This window comes from Ranitomeya variabilis, chromosome 4, assembly GCF_051348905.1.
Source record: "Ranitomeya variabilis isolate aRanVar5 chromosome 4, aRanVar5.hap1, whole genome shotgun sequence".
In the NCBI taxonomy this organism is placed as follows: Eukaryota; Metazoa; Chordata; class Amphibia; order Anura; family Dendrobatidae; genus Ranitomeya; species Ranitomeya variabilis.
Genome location: NC_135235.1, coordinates 577,085,687 through 577,092,035, shown reverse-complemented (window position 1 = coordinate 577,092,035; position 6,349 = coordinate 577,085,687). Strand labels below are relative to the sequence as shown.

The 6,349-nt window shown below is 42.6% G+C and overlaps 1 long non-coding RNA gene across 1 annotated transcript; it reads left to right on the top strand.

Moving 5' to 3' along the window:
• Positions 1–245: 245 nt before the first annotated feature.
• On the top strand, positions 246–5,291 carry LOC143769180 (uncharacterized). The gene is made up of 4 exons (XR_013214248.1): positions 246–359; positions 2,572–2,649; positions 2,786–2,931; positions 5,127–5,291. It is a non-coding gene; the product is annotated as an uncharacterized LOC143769180 (long non-coding RNA).
• The last annotated feature ends 1,058 nt before the right edge of the window (positions 5,292–6,349 follow it).

Sequence of the window (6,349 nt, the reverse complement as noted above, 5' to 3'; positions counted from 1 at the left end):
CAACTGAAATTATGTCTTATATTTTAGATTTGTTAAAGTAGCCACCTTTTGCTTTGATGACTGCTTTGGCGGGATTTTCGAGACAGACAGACAATTAGACCCTTAGACAACACAATGGCGGCACTTGACAGCAGTGGAGGACAATGCCCGTCACTGATTGGTCGAGGCCGGCTGGCCTCGACCAATCAGCGACGCGGGATTTCCAGGACAGACAGACAATTAAACCCTTAGACAATTATATATATAGATTCTCTATATAGATTACGACCCAATCTTATGATGTGTCTGGGATCTATGCACACAATAACAAGAGGATGCAATGCAACATGGATCCATTGTAGTGGTTCACAAGTCTGGAGGTAATTATAGCAACTGTAGCCTTATCAAGAGTATGGTACATACCCTAGGGATAAAAATATGGTACATACCCTAGGGATAAAAAATACATATGTTAAAAATAAGAACAATGATAAAACAAAAAAAAACATGCCAAACCTAAGGCATGCCTGCTAATGGGGAGGGCACGCAGAGAAACGGAGCATATCTTAAAGACTCATTGCGACCATATGGTTGTAAAGTGCGTAGTGTCCAGATCCAGCTGGATTCTTTCTGCGCAAGGAGGCACCTAAGATTGCCACCGCGAAGATCTGAAGGGATATGGTCAATCTCTTTAATTTCCTGATGACTAAATGGTCACATAGATTTTGACATCGTTGTGCTGTTATCGAAGGTTTAGGGGGTAAGTATTGCTTCAGGGTTAGAATTAGGATTGAAAATTGATGAGATTCAAAAGAAGTTACAAGAATGTTCCCCAAAAGGAATTGGATGAATTTAAAAAGGAAGTGGATAAGAATTGTATTGAGTGGGAAAATCAAATTTCTACAACAAAAGCGAAAAAAATCCAAAGTTTTTAAATGGAGTCATAAAAATCTTACCAAAATTGTAATATCTACATGAGAATCTGTTGAGGCTTAATAGTTGGGACAGCTACAACATCATCTATAAGAAATGATAGATATCCACTGTGATACAATAGACGTAGAGTTGAATACAATCGTCGCTATGGAAACAAAAGACAAACTGACAATCAGACCTCTAACAGTACTCAGTCGAAAACTTCTCTTAACCCCTTCATGACCTTGGGATTTTCCGTTTTTCTGTGTTCGTTTTTCACTCCCCTCCTTCCCAGAGCCATAACTTTTTTATTTTTCCGTCAATATGGCCATGTGAGGGCTTATTTTTTGCGGGACGAGTTGTACTTTTGAACAAAATAATTGGTTTTAGCATGTCATGTACTAAAAAACGGGAAACAAATTCCAAGTGCGGTGAAATTACAAAAAAAGTGCAATCTCACACTTATTTGTTTGTGTGGCTTTTTTGCTAGATTCACTAAATGCAAAAACTGACCTGCCATTATGATTCCTCAGGTCATTACGAGTTCACATACACCTAACATGTCTAGGTTATTTTTTATCTAAGTGGTGAAAAAAAAATCCAAACTTTGCTAAAAAAAAAAAAAAAGAATTGCGCCATTTTCCGATACCCGTAGCGTCTCCATTTTTCGTGATCTGGGGTCAGGTGAGGGCTTATTTTTTGCGTGCCGAGCTGGCATTTTTAATTATACCATTTTGGTGCAGATATGTTCTTTTGATCGCCCGTTAATGCATTTTAATACAATGTCGCAGTGACCAAAAAAACTTAATTTAGAATTTTTTTCTCGCTACGCCGTTTAGCGATCAGGTTAATCCTTTTTTTTATTGATAAATCGAGCGATTCTGAACGCGGCGATACCAAATATGTGTAGGTTTGATTTTTTTTAAATTGATTTATTTTGAAAGAGGGAGTGATTTAAACTTTTATATTTTTTATTTTTTGTAACTTTTTTGTAACTTTTTTTTTTTACTTTTGCCATGCTTCAATAGCCTCCATAGAAGGCTAGAAGCTGGCACAACTCGATCGCCTCTGCTACATAGCAGCGATGATGCCGCTATGCAGCAGAAATGCAGGTGTGCTATGAGCGCTAACCACAGGGTGGCGCTCACAGCTAGCCGGGATCAGTAACCATAGAGGTCTCAAGGACCTCTATGGTTACTATGCAGAAGCATCGCTGACCCCCGATCATGTGACGGGGGTCAGCGATGCGTTCATTTCCGTCCGGATGGCCGTAAGCGCCCGTTAAATGCCGCTGTCAGCGTTTGACAGCGGCATTTAACTAGTTAATAGCGGCGGGTGAATCGCGATTTCACCCGCCACTATTGCTGGCACATGTCAGCTGTTCAAAACAGCTGACATGTCCCGGCTTTGATGCGGGCTCACCGCCGGAGCCCTGCATCAAAGTGGGGGTTCTGACCTCAGACGTACTATACCGTCCGAGGTCAGAAAGGGGTTTTAAAGTAATTAATCTTTCTAGTGTGTCTTTGTCCACTGATCACATTTCTGTTCTTAGCTGATGAGTCAGGAAACAAAAGAGGTAAGTATTACCAACAATTACTCCCTAAATCAAAAGTTTCCACAAATATCGGCTTTTCCTGAGGTGGATTTATTTTAATTTGTTTTCTGGTTATTCAACAGGTCCATGAAACAATGAAAAGGGATAATCTCAGCAAGAAAGAACCGCAAGCCTTTAGAGAACTTGAACATCTCAAAGGGGTGATTATAAAGCCGTCGACAAAGAGGGTACCATTGTAATTTGGCCAACAGAATCTTCTTTAAATTAAATGTTCAGACAACTAAAAAATGCTGATTGTTATTGTAAACTGACATTTAACCCTTTGTTCGAATTCAGGAATGAACTACAGAACTTATTATCTGACGCAGTAGAACAGGGTGCCCTGACACAAAAGCAAATGGAAGGCTTCTGGATAGGCGACCCAACGGTAGCAGGTGTCTACTTACTTCCAAAAATTCACAAGGAGCCATTATGTCCTCCAGGTAGGCCTCTTGTATCAGGCATAAATAGCCTGTGTGATCCTTTGTGTAGACTGATCGACCATTATCTCGAACCCCTGGTCGAGACTCTCCCTTACCATTTAAAAGATACCACAGATGCTTTACGTAAACTCAATGGAATTCAATTGGAGGCATAGTAAATATAGGAAAACTGACTGAACAGCAAACTAGTCTGAACTGGTGCATAACCAAAAAAAGACATATAGTAAATAGATGAATCCCACAAACAGAGTAAGAAAACAGTGGCACTCACCAGTTTGCTGATTCAAAATGTTTTAATCCATGTGCAGATTAACACAGTCTCATGCCGAGAAGTAACAAGGGTGCGGAGAGTGCAGGCGGACGACGGCCGTTTCGTGCGATTACATGGACCCGTAGAAGTGCTAATCGCACAAAACGGCCGTCGTCCGCCTGCACTCCCCGCACCCTTGTTTCTTCTCGGCATGAGACTGTGTTAATCTGCGCATGGAATAAAACATTTTGAATCAGCAAACTGGTGAGTGCCACTGTTTTCTTACTCTGTTTATGGGATTTCGACATGCATGACTTGGACTAAGTTGAGCACCATTAAACCAGTTGCTTTCTTACGTTGACAAGTGAAGGAGCAATGAAAAAAGATCCCCGGCTGTGAATCACATGGTCCGAGTGCCATTCCACTTCTGAAGATTTTAACAACGTAAATAGATCAATGGCTGCACTCAATTTTACTGTACTAAAGCAAGGAAATGTGCGATACATGAAATGTGAATAGCATAATGGCTTGTGAAATCTATGAAAAAACACATGAGATGCTTTTTTCTGACTTGAACGCCCCGCCCTTCACCATGCTGTGATTTTAATTACATCCAAACATAGTTGGTTCCGACCTTCCTATAAATGCAGGCTTTACCATGTTGTTAGCCATAGGTAAGTGTTCACACTAGGCAGAGAGGTCAGGTACCCATCCGATCTGAGATTACCTTAACGTTTGGTGGATGGGCTCACAATTTTTGGCCAAATCTTGTGCTAAGCATCTCATGTGTTTTTTCATAGATTTCACAAGCCATTATACTATTCACATTTCATGTATCGCACATTTCCTTGCTTTAGTACAGTAAAATTGAGTGCAGCCATTGATCTATTTACTTCAATTGGAGGCAAATATGTATTTAGTGACGTGTCATGGAGTCACTATATATGTCATCCGACAACCTGATGGGATCAAGGCTGCCCAGTTTGTTTTTTAGGTTTGGGGATCTTGACAGAGAATTGTGTGACTTTCCAGTCAAGGCTATGTCTCTACCTACAGCTCCAGGGGACTGCAATAATCTATATATCTAATTGTCTAAGGGTTTTTCCGTCTGTCTGTCTGTCCTGGAAATCCCGCGTCTCTGATTGGTCGAGGCCGCCAGGCCTCGACCAATCAGCGACGGGCACAGCATGGCGACGATGTCATAAAGGTTGCCTTGACCAATCAGCGACGGGCACAGTCTGCCACGAATTTGCCTCAATCAATCAGCGACGGGCACAGCATGGCGACGATGATGTCATAAAGGTTGCCTCGACCAATCAGCGACGGGCACAGTCTGCCGCGAATTCTGGAATCATCATTGTCCATATACTACGGGGACATGCATATTCTAGAATACCCGATGCGTTAGAATCGGGCCACAGTCTAGTAATAATAATAATAATCTTTATTTTTATATTTTTATATAGCGCTAACATATTCCGCAGCACTTTACAGGTTGCACACATTATCATCGCTGTCCCCGTTGGGGCTCACAATCTAAATTCCCTATCAGTATGTCTTTGGAATGTGGGAGGAAACCAGAGTACCAGGAGGAAACCCACGCAAACACGGGGGAACATACAAACTCCTTGCAGATGTTGTCCTTGGTGGGGTTTGAACCCAGGACGCCAGCGCTGCAAGGCTGCTGTGCTAACTACTGCGCCACCTCATATGCAAATCTCTTCCTGGGGCTGTGGGAGAGAAATATGTTCCAAACTAACCTTTTGGCACTCACAGGCAAGGTTGTTTCATGGTGGAGGTACATTGATGATGTGCTTATGATTTGGGAGGGGACATCAAGAATTATAACTTTTCAAGAACAAGCTAAATATCAATAATCTCAACATTAAATTAACCCATAAATGCAGTAAACACACAGTTGACTTTTTGGGATATTTCTATTCAGGTGGATGATCTTGGACACACCAAACTGACCTGTTCCAGAAGAGTACCTCCAATACCATTCTGCATGCAGCCTTCCAACATACTAGGCATCTTGTCAGGAACATCCCAACTGGACAGGCTATTTAAGGTCTAAAACCCTGGTCAAAGTTATCCGAGCCCACAAATCTTTAAGGGTACCCAAACTTTTATATCGACCCATTTTTGTCATCTTTAAAATGTAAAAAATGGCAACATATTTTGCCTAAAATGCAAATAAAATGTGTCACCTTAACGTTAGGCCTTTTAGAGATCATTTAATCTTCAACTTGTTATCTGTTCGCAATAACAGTAATTTTGACCAGGGGTGTCCAATCTTTTACAGGCCACTGCATGTGTATGTAACATAAAATGTGTATAGCATGCAGTGTATGTGTGTAACATACAGTGTATGTAGCATGGAGTATATGTATGTAACATACAGTGTGTGTAGCATGGAGTATATGTATGTAACATACAGTGTGTGTATGCAGCGCCCCATAGTCCTGGTCGTTGCAGTACTGTGGCTCCGCCGCTAAGGGGGGCTATGGTACGTCTGATGGCACTGAAGGAGTTCATCTGACCAGGTATCACATACACCAATACATTTCACAGTCTGGCCTCCAGGGGGAGCTAAGGGTACTATTCATTAGGCCACTCCTCACAGTCTGGTAAAACTGGGGGTTAGGCAGGAAGTTAGAGAGAACGCTGACTGGGTTAGAACCAGGCAACACCTTGTGGCAGAGGGTGTTGCAGGGGAAGATTCGGTAGGGTCCCTGTCAGGGGTGGGATCCTGACAGAGGCCTGGCAAACAGAGAGAAAGCTATGGGACCGCGCCTGCACTTCATAGCAGCGGTGCCCTAAGAAAGGACAAGAAGCAAGATTTATTGTGCTGAGTGAGAAACGAGATCAACGCAACAGGGAGAAATACCAGTAGGAGTCGTGCTGTTAGACCGAGGCAACATCCTACTGAGGCGTAACTAATCGGTGGCAGGAACGCCGAGGAAGTACAGAGCTCTAAGCATTACTTCAAACCAACGGCAGGACAGAGAGCTATAGGCTGGCTGTCTCACCTACATCACCTACGCAGACATAGGGGGCAACCTTTGGAGAGGGGCGACTCTAGGGTCCCGGAAGAGCTCCGAGCCTTCCCGTCATACGGGTGCGTCCTACCATAAGATCTGGGGGACGAGATTAAGAAGAACATCA